The sequence below is a fragment of the Cucumis melo genome, chromosome 7 (genome assembly GCF_025177605.1).
Source record: "Cucumis melo cultivar AY chromosome 7, USDA_Cmelo_AY_1.0, whole genome shotgun sequence".
Classification (NCBI taxonomy): Eukaryota; Viridiplantae; Streptophyta; class Magnoliopsida; order Cucurbitales; family Cucurbitaceae; genus Cucumis; species Cucumis melo.
Genome location: NC_066863.1, coordinates 16020422 through 16037103, shown reverse-complemented (window position 1 = coordinate 16037103; position 16682 = coordinate 16020422). Strand labels below are relative to the sequence as shown.

Genomic DNA, 16682 nt, shown 5'->3' with positions numbered 1-16682 from the left:
ACATTATAATATAAAGTTTATGGACATTTTAAAAAATAGCAAAATTAATTATTAAATTTTATTTGTTTATTTTAATTTATTAAATTAAATTTGATAAACAAACTCGCACATTTACGTGGGAGTTATCTATAATATTTAAACATTTGTTTTAAACTTGAGAAAAATAGCTATTAATTATTATATAATAGAAAACTTAATTAATTAAAACACAATAAAATTGAAAAATATTTGTTGATGAGATGTACAAAAATATGGTGGCTTCAAACTCAAAGCATGGATGTGGTGGTTGTCTTTGCCTGACCAAAACTCTATCCCTTGTTGCATTGGTCGAGGTTTCAAAACCAAATTATTTTAAGGGATGTTTGGAGGAAGGGTTGGTTTATGAGGGACTATGTATAATGCTTGAGCTATGATAATGCTTGAGTTATGAAAAAGGTTGGGATATGATAAGATGTGTTTCGGGGAAGGGTTATAGGGTGGTTATGTATGCATGGGGTGTTTATGATAAAATGTGTTTGGGGAAAGGGTTATGTAGGTAGGGTTATGATAATTATTTTTTATTTTTTATTTATTCGTATTCTAAATCCAATACACAAATTTCGTATATTTAATTAACCAAATTGTTCTATTTTCATAAAACAATCTCCAGTAATTTCTTTAAATACGATGACCATTTCAAAACTCTTTTACGCAATCGTGTTGTGAGAATAAATTATTAATTTTAGTTTAAAATTTGTATTCTAACTCCAATACACAAATTTTATATATTTAATTTACCAAATCGTCCTAGTTTTCGTAAAACAATTTCTAGTAACTTATTTACATACGACGTCCATTTTCAACCTTTTGTAACACTATCGTTATGTACAAATAAATTATTAATTTTTTATTTTAATTGATATTCTAACTGCAGTACACAAATTTCATATATTTAACCATTGATTTCAACCGATTACTGGCAACAAAATTTCATTCAAATGAAATGATATATTTGAGCAAAATAGTTTCTTGATAGTTTGGCATAAACATATGGAGTCAAATACAGAGAACACAATGTAGAAGCAAAAGAAAAAAAAAAAGTAGTTGAATTGGACAAACAATCATAGGTTATCTTGTAGAATGACTATGTAGTAGTCCATCTACATATCCGCAAAAAGGTCTAAGAATGCTTTCATGATGACCAAGTTGCCTGCTATTATCTTTAGATAGCGCACCCTGTCCAATCTACTGAGCTCAGGGATATCTTGCAATTGTCTAATGACTTCTCGTCGGGTTGCGTCTTCCTCTTGCCTAGCTAACTTTGGCCAGTCTACAATGGCCCTAAGTAGGTCATTCACACATTTCATGGTGCCGCGGATGACGTCCACAGTCTCCACATTCTGCTCTTCAAGCTTCCTCTTCAATCCACTTGAACCCGACCTACAGTCGCTCGATCGATTAGGTTGTGCGCCCATCATGTCCTCAAACGACATGTTCAGTACCTGGCTTCGATTGAAATCCCTCGTACCCACCTGGCACATTGGACTCAACATGAGTGAATGTCTCTTCACGTGCTCCTATTGCATGATCTTTTCCAAACACATGTAGCAATTCATCGTAATACTAAAAAGGCTTGTTTATGAGGTTCTCCGCTACAGGATGCATCTGTGAAAAAAATTAAAAATAGTTGTCAGTTTTTTATTTCATTAGAGTTATGTAAAAAGTTCGCATTCACTTATTCTCGTACCCTGACCCAACTGTCTAGCACGTCATTCTTAGCAATTATTCACTTAGCACGTCGTTCCATCCAAACCCACTACATGCTGGGCCTCACATGTTAGTAATTGCCTGGATTGTTCTCTTCAAAACTTTATTCTACGTTTGATAATAGTGGTCGACTTGACATTGTATTCTGGCATCCTGTCCCACACCATTCTCACTAGCATGGCCAGGTAACTGGGTTTGAAAGTCCCGTTGTCTAACTGCCACCCTCCCGCTTCATCAAGTCGACCAGACATTCAACGAGGGTAGACTCCTCCTTCGTCCATGGATGTTTCAAAGTCCTTGACGAACTAACCATACTGATAAAAGAATAAAAGGAAAAAATTTGTTTTAAGTGAATTGTATGAAGAATAAACATATGGGAAAAATTACGAATTTTTTTCAATGGTTGGTTTTCATTAATTACGTTCATGCATATATACATTCTAAATTTGACAAGAGTTGCCATATTAAAAAAGTTTAAAGAATGTGATACTATTGGAACATAAATAGTACTATTGATTACGCAACTCCATTCACTGAACATCTTTTTAGCGAGGTCATCCCTCCATTAACTCCATTCGTTGGAGGCCCAAATGTAGTTTATGTCGTCAGTTACAGTCGTGGCAAAGTTCGAGTCACCCTCATCGACGTCCTTTAAAATATCAACGTTCGTCATCTCTCGATTAATGAGATTATGGAATAGACAACACACCAAAATTGTGTGACATTGGACTTGAACGGGGTAGTATGACTTTACACGAAGGATTGCCCATCGATCCTTTAATAGATCGAACGCTTCAATAACATTTCGTACGAAAAAATGTTTCATGTTAAAGAACTCTTTTGTTGTTGTTGATGCATTTCCAGCTTCATAACACTCTACAGGTGGTATCTTTGTCCTCTGTATAGAGCTAGAAATCCTTCCGCATTGGGGTACCCCACGTTACAAAGGTAGTAATAACCTAGTATGATCTCAACCTTGTTAAATTTTATAATTGAGGGAATTTCACATAAAATGGAGGAGTAGTTGAGGTAACCCTTTGGAACCTTCAATCCCTTGGGCCGTGAAATAGTTGCGAATCCTTTCCAGCCGACTAAGATGAATAAAAAATCTCCTTTCGTGTCGTATACATCGAGGACGTTCGTGGCAACTTCATCCTTCCATGTTCTATACCTAGGTCGATCAATTGCTGCCACATTCACCTTTACGTATGTCTTGTCAAATGCCCCTAGGCAATTCTGCAGATTTCAAAACTACAGATCATTAGTAGTCGTTTGAGATACATGAAGTATGGAGTGTTATATGATGAAGCAAACCTCAAAGCACCTTCAATGTGGATATGTGCATGAGTTTGTTACGGGATGTGGTTTCGTCAACAACTCGTCGTGGAGCCGTAGCACAGCCAAGAATACGAGGTTGAAATTGCAGAAAATTATCTCATCGGACCGCATGAATTTCCTTTAGATGACTCGATTATTCACGTCGTGTGCTAGAACGTGCAGAAATATGGCCACCATCTCCTCGACATCGATGACTTCCGTCGACACAGTTCCAAAAATAGTCTCAGTAGGTTGCATAGAACAACAAATGTTCTTCTTTCCATTCTAGTACTTTGATGACATACTAGGTCGGACTCATGGATCATGCGGAAGTATGCAAGCTGCCTAATTCTGTGCCTAATTTCGTAAGGTGTATAGGTTAGCCTCTTATTGTCCTTTAGTAGTTCGTCCAATGTCATCAGCAGCTGACGTTGGGACACTGTGAATACAATTAGTATTGTGGCAATGTTTTCCAACGACATTGCAAGGTAACACCTAAAAACTTGCTGAAGTACACGCCTCGCTAGTATGGTTCGAGAACAACAGTGCATTCTGAAAAATGAACCATGGAAGCATGTTTGCAAAAAAAAAAAATTCCTCTCTTATAACCCAGGGTAAAAGATATGGAGACACTTAGGTGAGCTATAATTAACAGTGGTCTAGAGTAGTTTGTATTGAGTTAATGTAGGGACCATGCGGAGTAGTGTATTTCGTTAATAAGAAAACAAACGACCAAATGGAAGTAAAAGTTAAGCGTTGTAAACAAGGTTTTGTAGTTATTAAATTTTCACCTGCACAAAAAACAATACAGTTATTAATTTCTTTAAACCGAGCTTTTAGCTATAAATTTTGCTATCTTATGCAAATGAATAAGAGTTAATTGACATTTTATTTATTTATTATAATGCGTAGTCTTCAAAATTCTTTCATGTATGTTTTATTTCAATAAAGCAAGTTGTAATTTGATAGTTTAATGTATCGTATAATTTACTTTCTTTTGTGAAAATTAATATTATCATATTTTTTGACAAAGCTTAGACTCGAAATAACTTGAAAGAAAAAGGATTGGAGATGAAAATTGTTTATAAGCATTGAATACTATTTTCGATGCAAATGTATAAATTAGTTACCAATTAGTTTGTTGAGTTTAATTTTTTTTTCACAAAGTAAATTGTTTGAAATAAAAGGGAGTAAATGAATACGTGTGATGAAATACGTAATAAATGAATACATTTGATAAAATACGTAAAATTAGAGAGGAAAGATGAGCTAAGGATGAAAATTAATGAGGAAATGGGTAGACTAGTGTACAAGAAAAACATGTGGAGTATAATATGATTTGGAAAACCTCAAAGCAAAGTCCAAATATGAGTTATTACATAATAAATGGTTCAGTGTTTTGTACTTTCCTACGAATTACAATGTACTACCAATACGAAAGTAAAATGAAAGGGGGCAAACATAATTACTACGAAGCACAAAACTCTAGTACCTCTTAGTAAAGTACGAACTCAATGATCCTTCAAAAAAAGTGAACAAGACAAATAGGTATGTTGTTGCTTTCGGTTGATAGAAGAAGAACAAAAAATGAAGACTATATACCATGTGTTTAGGAGAATCTACCCAATTTCGAATGGAAATGAAAAACCGTTGACAATAAGAAAGAGCATGAAAGTTAAAAAAAAAAAAAAAAAAAGTAAGCTTTTTGGTGCCTCAAAGAAAAGAAATCCTTTCAAAAAAATTGAATTGGATTCTATAGAAGTAGAAACATCAATAGACAAATGGGAAAACAGGGAATGCATGACATTATGGAGATCAAAATGAATGACAAGTAATGCAAAATATAACAGTATAACATGAATTAAAAATATACAACATACATTTCAGGCATGGATAGCAACAACATTCCATGGAGAAAGGGGATATTGAAAGTATACATCGCAACACATAACAAGGAATGGATTGCATTCACCCAAACACATAAGTCCAGTAACCTAACTACATAATGACATATCATGAAAGGAAAAAAAAGAAAAAAGCCAATAAACATATCTAATAAGATGGAAATGGAAAGTCTACGATGAGAAACAACAATGAAGCACAAGAAAACAGATGGAGGGACCATGTATATATAGGAGGGGATAAGAAAATTTAATGATGCATTGAAGACCCCAACAAAAAATGTTTTGCACAAGCAATGTGATAATGACATAAGACAACACAGAGCAGAGGGGAGAGGACTTATCAGAGAAACAAAAAAGAAGGTCAAATACATAATCCAGCAGTAGACAACAGAGGACAAAAGGAGACAACACAGAGTAGAGGGAGAACTTTTTGCAAAAGTAGTCTATCAAATTATACAATCTAGTATAAAGAAAGAAAAGCATGACAATTTGCAATACAAAAATCAGATTATACATTACTTGTACAGAGGCTCAAAACATGGGTTTTGTAGATTGTACAAAGAAACGAAAAAAATTATCAAAATGACCGCATTCCACAGAACACAGACAAATAATCGAAACATGCATATATAAATCAGTAGAAAATACCTCATAATCAGCAAAGGAAGAACATTACATAATAGAAACAAAAATAGAATCCAAAAATATATATGTAAATCAGTAGAAAAAGACCTCATCATCGGCAATGGAAGAGAATAAAAAAAATGTTACCTCCATCCCTACCTTGCTCGAAACCACCACTACCACTACAGATGTAGCATTCGACACTTATCAATAAATGGGAAGCTCGAGCGAAAAGGGTAAGTTTGAGCAATAAGGGAAATACAGAGCAACAAGGTGAGGTCCGAGCAGCAAGTCTAGAAGACAAGCCATGTAACAAACCATGAAGTCAATCAACGAAACCCAAAATGATGGAAAGGGAATTAGAGGCCTCAAATGGAGAAAATGAAGCTAGTCAACAAGACCCAAAACAACGGGGGGCGATGAAAACCGAAAGTGAAAATAGTGAAGACGAAAACAGTGAGAGACAAAGATGGTGAAAGACGAAAATGGTGATAGACGAAAATGGTGAGAGTTAAAAATGGAGAGATAACATTGATGAAGACAAAGACGGTGAAAGATGAAATTGATGGAGAAGAAAACGGTGAAGACCAAGCAAAATAACCGAAGTAAGGGAGGGTTGAGGAGGGATTACGTTGGGGGAAGGGAGAAAGGAAGGTACCGTTATAGGGGATTTGAAGAGAGATTGAGAGGAAAGAAATAGGGGGAAGACGGATTGAGAGGAAGAAAGAGAGAGAATGGGAAGGGTTATGATAACCCTTCTCCCAAAATTCCTTCCCCCAAACATGGATTGGGTTTACATAACCCAACTTCACAGTACCTAACTCATGGCCTAAACGACCCATTAGTTCCAAAATTTGATTTTGGGGCTTCTAAATATCATATTACCATATGGATGTTATTGTGTTGCACGTTAAGTGGAATTTTATCGGAAGAAGGGTTTCAAAACTAAGTCATTAAAAAATTTGGGACTTAAAACTTGAAAAAGTACTAAAAGAATTCTGGATCACACGCTTAAAGTTGTAGAAGAGGGCCAAAACAAGGTAATGATTCTACTCAGCTAGTTAAAGTCATTAAATCATGAGATAGCGGTCATAGCAATTAGTAAATGCAAGGTATTTTATATTTGCATTTTGCATTTTTTTTATTCCAAACTTTTCTATGAAGTTACAATAATTTGTGTTCAGGTGTAGATTATTTTAGATTGAGTTGCAATGATATTTTTTTGAGGCGTGAGCTATTTAATTTGAGAATGAAATAGTAAACACCATATTAAATGATTAAAAAATGATAAGTGTAAAATAATAAAAATTTGTTAAATAGTAAGTACAGTAGAAGATTGAGGATTTTGAAATAGTTTTAACTATAGCTAATTGGAAATTTTAAATAGTATTTACGGTAACAAAGAGATGGTCATTATAATTTTATATAACCCTTGCACCAAACATTCCCTAAGTATTTACTTAATCTTTCACTTTTCTTAATACGCTATCTTTCTCCTTCTACCTATACATGTTAGAAATTTGTTTTTTGATATTTTCAAATACAAAGTAATATACTACAATTGTAATTAAACCAACTTATTGATGGTTTAATTTTGAGATGATATGAATTTTGTTGCAAGCTAATAGTTACTAAAAGATTTAAGCTAATTGTTAATGACTGTATTTTTGTTCTTGTATTTTTTTTTTCAAATACAAGCATAAATTTTCTATAAAAAAAAATACTATTATTAAATTCCTAAATTTTAAAAGATAAGGAAAATATCTTATATATTTTGTTGACAAAATCTTCTGACTTTGGTTTTTAAATTTTTATGGATTTTTGTTCTAAATTATTGCAATATGTTTTGTTATAATGATGATTTGTATTTTCGATTTGCAATTTAGTGTATTTTTAAATTTTAAACTTTTACTGATCACACCTAATTTTAGGTATTTGTTATGATAATTTGAACTTTTTAATTTAAAATATAATTTTTTTTATTAGAAAAGGGTAATTTACATACGCAAAAATATTTATATAAATTTCATGAAGCAAGTAACTTTTTGGTTTTTCATAAATTTATGATTTGCGGTTTTGAATCTCCTATGGTCAGTATTGAATTCATGTGCATCTTTTTCATATTATTACTTCTCCTCCCTCGTATTCCCACTTTTTCCTGTTTGCAATTATTCATCTATTCTTCCAGAATTTCTTCCTTCTTCGTTATCTGTCGTGTTTTTTTCTTTTTCTTATTTTTTTTAGTATACCATCTTATACTAGATCCAAATGATTTTGGCTGTACACGATCTTGTACCATCATCTAAGGGGGCGTTTGGGGGGAAGGGTTGAGTTATGGAAGAGTTGGTGTTATGATAAACCTAGTTTTATCATAACCCTTGTTTGAGGGAAGAGTTATGTGGGAAGAGTTATGATAGTGTTATGAATAAGATGTGCTGGGAGGAAGGATTATGTGGGTAGGTTTATGGGGGGTTTTATGATAATATGTGTTTGGGGAAAAGGTTATGTGGGTAAGTTTAAGGAGATTTTATATATGTAGGGTTATGAAAATTTTTCTACTGCTTTTTAATTTTTTTTTCAATTTCACCTGTACATATACCAAAAAAAGTCTTATTTCATATTGTTTTATTACGAATGTGTGGAAAAGTTCTTATTACAGATTGTTTTTTTCCATGTCTAATGTTATTAAATTATGAAATACAATAGACCAGTTTCCAAATTATACGTCCATATTTACGTATTATACTTAATGATGAATTAAAAATCCAAAATACAGTTCACAAATAATACTAATTTTAGTCTAGGGGTCTTTTAAAAAATATAATAAAGCAGTAGAATAGTAAAACTATATAGAACTATTCCAATAACGTTTTTCGTCCTCCATTGTTTCCTTCAAAGGGGAGAGAATTCCTCAAATAGGTGTGAGTTCTTCAAATTTCCTTCAAAGTATTGTGCAATATTAAATTGTAGGGATACGAGGTAAAATTTAAATTCAAATTGACGAGTATAGGAGATGATCCAAAATGTACATTGACATTGAAGAAAGAACAAACTTAATAAAAATTAGAATTGATATGTTACGAAACGAAAGAATAAATAATATACAAAAACTTTAATATAAAATACTAACCATGTCACAAGATGCAAATTGGAGGAAAATAGAAAGAACAAACTTTCTTCATAATAGTTGGAAAAAAACGGCGACGCCGAACTTGATGATCGTGAGAAATTAACTTTTGGTTAGGTATCAAATTGAAAATATTTTGCACGATAATTTAAAATATAATTGCCATATAAGATATAATTTATACCATATTTAAATCATTCTAAATATCATAAATATTATATAAATATTACAATTGTTTTAATAGATATGCTTCTTGATAAGGAAAATATTGTTCAAGATTAATAAAATTTGGGTAGTAAGGTAAATTGACTCATTCTTTTGTGAAAAATGTTAACCCATTTATGAAATTTGGGTAGGACTTTATGAAATACATTAGAAGAAAAATTCTTGTTCAAAGCCCTTATTTTTACTATTTCCACTATTTCCTCTATAACAAAACTGCAAACTTTTTACGGCATGTGTAACAAGTCCATTAACACTATTTTTTTTCCTCATACTTATCATCTTCGATGACATCGTTTCTCTTCTTGTCATCTTATACAATGAAGATCGTTTATTAACTTTGTCAATATTGCTCTATCAATATCGTCTCATTCATTTTGGTTTCGGTGACTATTCTAAATATGTCTTATATTAGAACTCCTTAGTTGATTACAAAACTTCATTCATAATTATATATTTAGTTTGAATCCCTAAGACTATGCCAAATATAATGTTTGAATCGTTTAATTAGTATATACGATCGTTTACATTTTATTACACGATCATTTATAGTTATCAAACGGTCGTTTATTCTTTGTACAATCGTTTATAGTTATCAAACGATCATTTACTTTTAGCTTGTTGCACAATCGTCTATGATTCTTTTTTTTCCATTCTAATTATTATTTTTGCTTATTTTGGGATCGATATTATCTATATTTTCTTTTTGCCATATTACAATGTCTATTCCTATTGTTGTTTTTACGAAGTTCAATAGAATTACGATCGAGCACCTCGTTATATTTCTGTAGATGATCGTTTTTATAATTATGTTTTGAATTCTATAGAAACAAATACAACCATTCAGTCAAAAAGTTAAAACTACACATGGGATTCAACCCACACAAACACGATTTTTATTTACCAAAAGTATCTATTTGCCCAAAATTCTAAAACATACTGTTGTTTAAATAGTTTCATGTTTTTCATATTCAGACAATTCCTATCCACATTGTTACAAGGCATTCAACAAACTTCGCACAAAAAATCTCGCAATCTAATTAATCCTCATATTGCAATGTGCGCTTGGATTTTACAACTGGCCAAGGGTCGTACTTTAAATTTTCTATTTGATCATGTAATCTAATAGCAATTGCCAGTGAGGGGATGCATTTTGCAGGTATGCAAGAGCTGCAAGTTCTTGTTGAACATAGTTTGACATTGAGTCGAACACATAGATCTTGCATTTTTTCATGTCAGCTGCAATAGCCATCCATTATTCTTTTATGTTGATATAGCCAATGACATAATTCAGACATGCCCACCCTACTTTATATGGGATACAACCAAGAGCCGAATTAAAGTAGTAGTCTAAGTCTTGGCCTGACCATATAGCTACGTGGGCATCTGTGTTTGTCTATTGAACCTCTTCTTTCTCAGGTGTTAGTACCCGATCGTCAAAAAGCGGTTCAATAATTGTTGGTTCCTTATTGATGCCAGTCTTGACGAACAAGAAAAAATTTACGCATAAACATAACTATGCATTTTACTTTCTATTAAAAAAAATTGAAGAAGAATAACTAACCATAAATGAGGAATCTAGTACTGTAAAAGCATAGCGGCAGAGATACTTTCTTTCTAGCATCTTCTTCTGCACGTGGTATAATAACAAATCTATGGTCTACTAACAAAAAAAAATGGTTCCTTATGGTATCAAAGAGAATACCGGCGACATCATAGCACATAGCACATACAAGCAAATTGTATCAAAGAGCAAGCCATCGCGTACATTATATAAGTGATTGTTTACAACAATCTATTTAAAACTAAACAATCGTGTATAGCATTCTTTGATCGCTTGGTGAATTAAGCGATCGTGTATTCTATATAAACAATCGTTTACTTAAAATTTAATTTGCCACTAGATCTTGTAGTTGTATATATAAAATGAATTTTGGAAAGAGTACTTACGTCTCCTAAGATCCATGTGTTTTGTTCAAGTGTTGTGAAAAATATCTTTGTTCGGAATGAGAACACTACTGTCCTCTCTTCATTATTTGTTTTCTTAGATCTCTTCCAAGCTAACTATGCCTTCTACATTGTTGGATCCACTGGTCACATGGATCATACCTATCTACGTTTTGCAAGTTCACATCTGGGACAAGTATGACTTCATTACCTTGTATGGGTGGATTAACTTGTAGAACAGACGACAATTCATCTTCTATTTTACTTATCTTCCTTCTCATGATAGTTTTATTATCTTCCTTTGTTTCCTACAGTGCATAATGTTAATTAAGAAGACAAAAACAATTTATGGAAACAACTACAGAGTTTTTATCCATACCAATAGAGATTCTAAGATTTGTTCCATAGTTACTTGTTCAATTTCTTCTTCTATCTCAACCAAAGTAATTGCTTCATCAATTTGATGTATTTTCTACAATGCATAATAATGAAATAAGAAACAAACTGTTAATTCAAAGGACTATACAATTGTTGTGTATACATACCGGTTGACATTTTGAAAATACATCTGAAATTGATGGTGGAACTTCCTGACTCGCCCAAATTTCTTCCAATGGACCCAACGCAAGATCTTCATGAGTACTTGATGGTAGTACATCACATGACGTCTATGGTTGGCTGACATTTGGAAGAGACAACATCCTTTCTGGCAAGTCTTTTTCTTTCTAACATTGAGCATTGATATTATCTGAGATAGTCGTTATATTTAACAGTAGGTCTGCATCTCTTTCGTCTATGCTAATGTCACTGCCTGCATCCTCAACCTATTGTTCATGTGATGTTGTCTTTTGTTCCCTACATAAATATTGGAAAAATCAAGGAATACTAAAGAGAAACAATACAATGCACCTGGTAGATCTCTTCCAACCTAAGTATGTTTGTTGTTCAACGTACGTATATAAAGCAGTATATGATGAATGAAACGTTCACCGAACAATGCACCTGGTAAGCTGAACAATAGTGTGTTGCTCTTTAGTGGCGACCATCTCTTCTGTATTCTGATGGTATCTATTTTGGTCTAGATTGTCCTCATCAAAATCAACATGATGATCATTTTTCATGTGATGAATGTCATCATTCATTTCATTCTGATTCTAATTCTACTAAACAAAAAAAAAACAACAAAAAATTCACTTGCTTAATGATCGTGTATACAAGAGCAAACCATCGTTTACACTATCTAAACGATCGTGTAAATTCTCTAAATGATCATTTAAATGTGGTAAGCGATCGTTCAAATGTGTTAGGTGATTGCTTACTTCAATTACACGATCGTTTTAATGTTGTGAGCGATTGTTGAAATGTGTTAGGCGATCGCTTACTTCAATGACACAATCGTTTATTTAAACAACGATCAAAGGAAATCCTTTCTGAAATCAAAGTTTACCTAAACCAATATCTGGAGCATGTGCTTCATTTCAGACAGCTCCAATGATTGCTTTCTTAGTTAGTCATCCATCCTACACACTATGGAAGTTAGTGTGCATACGTCTTTACGAACTTCCTTGATTTCTTTGTCTAGTCTTTTGTAGGATTTTGAATGACTTCGTTCGCCTTTGTCACTGGATCTGTAACGTTTCTTCGTTGGTTTTAGGTTGGTTTCTGGTTTGGCAACCACTAGTTGTCTTTCTTCTCTTTGTTGTGATGGTTGCACAGTAGAAGTAACCCCACCAACATTTTCAGTGGACTGAAGCAGTGGAGATGAGGTTGATCTCAAGTTATTGAAGTCATCGTTAGAAGCATCACGATCGTGCACAACATCAGCAAGTGTCCCTATGACTGCTTTTAATAACTGGCATGGGTTCCTTGTCCTCAATATCCATGTTATCATCCCCTCAAATTCGACTCTCCTTGAAAGCTTTCTCTTGGGGTGATAGCTTCAACATAGGTTGAACAAATAGTTTGCAATGTTGTATTCAAATAATTGTTAATACGTTGAACATCAATGTAAGCTAGGTTAAATGACTGGTATACGATCGTTGAGAGTGATATGATACACGAAATGGTACCCAATGTAAACGATCTTACATTGTGCTACACATCGTCTACCAAAACAACTCCTTAAACTGAATCCCTTTTAAATCTAGACGACTGCTGACAAATTGTACTTACATTATTGTTCTCGAATATGTTTTTCTGCAGCATTTTGTACGATGGAGCTTGTGTACAACTCCATCTTAAAACTCTAGGGATTGATCCCTTGCTTATTTTTGTGGCTAGGTAATCACTAGCAGTTGATAGTTTTCATAAGCCCACACCTAAAACAGTCGAACAAATAGGTTAATCTTCGAGATTTAGGGTGTATTTAAAATAAATAAAACTCACCTGAAAAGCAAGCACGTAGCCTTTTATGTTGTAGTATGTCACTGCTTTGGTTGTTCTTGCCCTCTTTAACTTGTATGCTTCTTTTTTCCCTTGTAGGACCATTTTCAGACTGTTGAGCAAACGAGTGTAGAAGAAAGTTGACCAATCAAAGTTCTTAAAAACTTCTTCATCATCTACTCTTCCCAGAATGTCCACATCGAACTGCATTTTTTTATCCTTCCTTAACATCACAGTTTCGATGAAGAGGGCTAAGACAACCTTCACAGAATCATCATCTTCTATAAACGAAAAATTCTTGAAAACCTCTTCAACATCCAAGCACGTTGTTATCTTCTTGGGTTGGGAATCGAATAGCAGGCTTTGTAGGTGCTTATTGTCTAAAGCTTTATCCAATGTTACATTGGTTGGCCACAAACCTGTTATTATGTTGAATTTGTTTCAGGTGAAACAAACATTTTTTTCCCAAAACAGAGAAGTAGATACCACTCGTGTTTGGTTCTTCAGGAATTTTCCTTAGCAAGAAATGATCTATCAACTGGTCATTGAAAACCATGTTAACATTCAACAAAGGACCAAACATTGTTTTATGGAACATCTTCAGCTGTTCCTCGGTTAGTTTCTCTTTAATGAGATTGTCAATCTTATGGACTTGGCATGAGACAGTGGCAGGGAAGTATTTGTAACGACCCAACTTTTCCGGACTAAGCTGAGGTCACTACTAAATACCAAAACTCGACAATTCAACATAAAATTTAAAACGGACCAGATACGATTCATTAAAACAGTATAAACCTTACAAAAGACAGTTTCGGGCCCTATTTTAAATAATTCAAAAAGTCACAAAATAAAATGTCAAGTCACCAGTCCAAAAATCACAATCAAAATATTCTGACAAAATACATAGCGGAAGCGAAAGAAAAACAGACGCGTCCATATGGCCTTCACGCATCCTTCCTGCCTCTCGTCGGTCTGCTCCTCGCTGTACCCCTACCTGAAAAGTTAAAGAAGAGAAAGGGTGAGTATAAACATACCCACTAAGGGACCCACTACTGGGCCCGTTAGGGAACAACAGTTAACTTCCTATTCGGGGGTACCCTACATAACAGTCTAGTGGTTCCGTAGAACGCACATATCAGTCTAGTGCTCCCGAAGGATGCACATATCAGTCTAGTGCTCCCGAAGGATGCACATATCAGTCTAGTGCTCCCGAAGGATGCACATATCAGTCTAGTGCTCCCGAAGGATACACATATCAGTCTAGTGCTCCCGAAGGATACACATATCAGTCTAGTGCTCCCGAAGGATGCACATATCAGTCTAGTGCTCCCGAAGGATGCACATATCAGTCTAGTGCTCCCGAAGGATGCACCTATCAGTCTAGTGCTCCCGAAGGATGCACGTATCCGTAAGGCACACTACCCCATAGATGAAGCTAACCGTTACCCCTCAGCCCTTACCAAACTGTCTACATCAGTCACATCTCAACGGCATTCATATTACAGTCCCGCCATAGGCTTTGTCAGTCAGATAGTATAGGATTAACATCCACACCCTCAGTTACTTTACGCATTACCGATTCGCACACCAATAGGGAATCCCTAGGTCCAATCGACTAACCAACCAAAACCGGACTCACTGTCCTTCCCCGTCCAAACTCCATGAACCACATCCAGACCAGTGTTTAATACATACTAAACCGTAACTTTAAGGTCCATCAACATATAATTTCAATCCACAAACAGCAGTCACAGAATATTTTCATCAGACAGAATATAATATCAGTACTTAACAGTCAACACGCATACAGATATTCAGTACAGTCACTAACGTGTAATCCCCTGTGGATTACTACGGTTTTAGCCTGGACTCGGAGTCTAGTAGTAGGAAAACCCTTACCTGAAACTCGGTTATGCCCCTAGATCGAAACCACGCTCAACAGATCCACCTAACGAAACACGAGGTTCTAGTTGATGACTTTAGTAGCAGTTGTTTTAAAAAGGTCAGAAGCGCTAACCGTTGACTTACCCAAGGAAAGGAAGCTATCTCCAACCAGGCCTACCGCGAGACCCGAGAACCCAAGTGTCAAATCTGAACTACCTTCAAGGGAGACAAGTAGGGCCATAACTTATTCCAATATTCAAGCTCTAATCAGATGTAGCAACATTAGAGAATTCATCGAAAACAATCCTTACCGAAGACTCACCGTGACCCGGAGCGGAGGAAGGAAGGCTTAGGTGGCTTGGTGAAACAAGGAGCTCGGCTCGGCTTGAAGGCGCTCGGCTCGGCTCGGCTCGGCTCCACCTCGGCTCGGCTCGGCTTGGTCTCGGCTCGGCTCGGCTTGTGGCTCGGCTCGGCTTGGCCTCGGCTCGGCTCAACTCGGCTCGCGGCTCGGCTCACTCGGCTCGCGGCTCGGCTCACTCGGCTCGCGGCTCGGTTCGCGGCTCGGCTCGCGGCTCGGCTCGCGGCTCGCTCGGCTTAGGGCTCGGCTCGGACAAGGATGGCGGCTCGGCTCGAACAAGTATCGCGGCTCGGCTTGGACAGGGATTGCGGCTCGGCTTGGCAGCGATCTCGGCTCGGCTTGGCAGCGATCTCGGCTCGGCTTGGACAGCCGGCTTGGAGCCGATTTAATCTTCACACTCCCGGCGGCGGAACGCGGCGGCGGTTTGCGGACGACACACGAGCGGATGGCGGAGACGGCGCTCCCCTCTGTTTCTGCCGGCGTCTGAATCAAGAGATGAGAACGGAGAGGCCGCGGCGGAATCCACTTCGACGCTCGTGGACGGAGGCGGAGAGGAAGAGATGGTGGCGGTGCGTCGGAAGGAGAAGAGATGAAAGAAGAAGGAGACACGGGTGGCGGCGCCGAAACGGACACGAAGATGGAGGGAGAGAGATGGCTGCGGCGCCGGCAGACGAAACGAAGAAGAGACGGAAGGAGCTCGGGCGGTGGCGCGGCGTCGGGGAGAGGAAACGGAAGGGAGAAGGAAAAATCGAGGGGGGGGGGGGGGGTAGCGGCGCGGGCTTAGGGTTTTTCTTTTTAAAAAAGTTTAATATATATATATATATATATATATATATATAATTCTAAATAAATTTATAATATTAATTAAATTAAATTAAATAATAATAAAAATATATTAAATAATAATAATAATAATAATAATAAAGTAATAAATATAATATATTAATAATATTAATATTAAATAAATAATAATTTATTTTATTGTTTTATAAATAACAATATTTCTATAATATTAATTTATAATAATATTTATAATATTAATATTATAACAATTAAAATAAATATTAATAATAATAATAAAATCAATATTATATCATTAATATATCAATTTGCACTTTAAATAAAACGAGAAAAATTTTACCTTAAAAAAATTTTGGAGCGTTACATATTT

General features: G+C 35.4%; 1 long non-coding RNA gene across 4 annotated transcripts; it reads right to left on the bottom strand.

The window, feature by feature from the left end:
• Positions 1–952: 952 nt before the first annotated feature.
• Positions 953–6446, bottom strand: LOC127150249 (uncharacterized). 4 transcript variants are annotated; one of them, XR_007822429.1, is made up of 4 exons: positions 5751–6446; positions 3061–3854; positions 1727–2982; positions 953–1644 (listed from the first exon to the last, which is right to left on the bottom strand). It is a non-coding gene; the product is annotated as an uncharacterized LOC127150249 (long non-coding RNA). The 4 variants fall into 4 exon arrangements; XR_007822431.1 differs by having other exon boundaries at positions 953–2060; positions 2272–2982; positions 5751–6436; XR_007822430.1 differs by having other exon boundaries at positions 953–2982; positions 5739–6433.
• Between the last annotated feature and the right edge of the window lie 10236 nt (positions 6447–16682).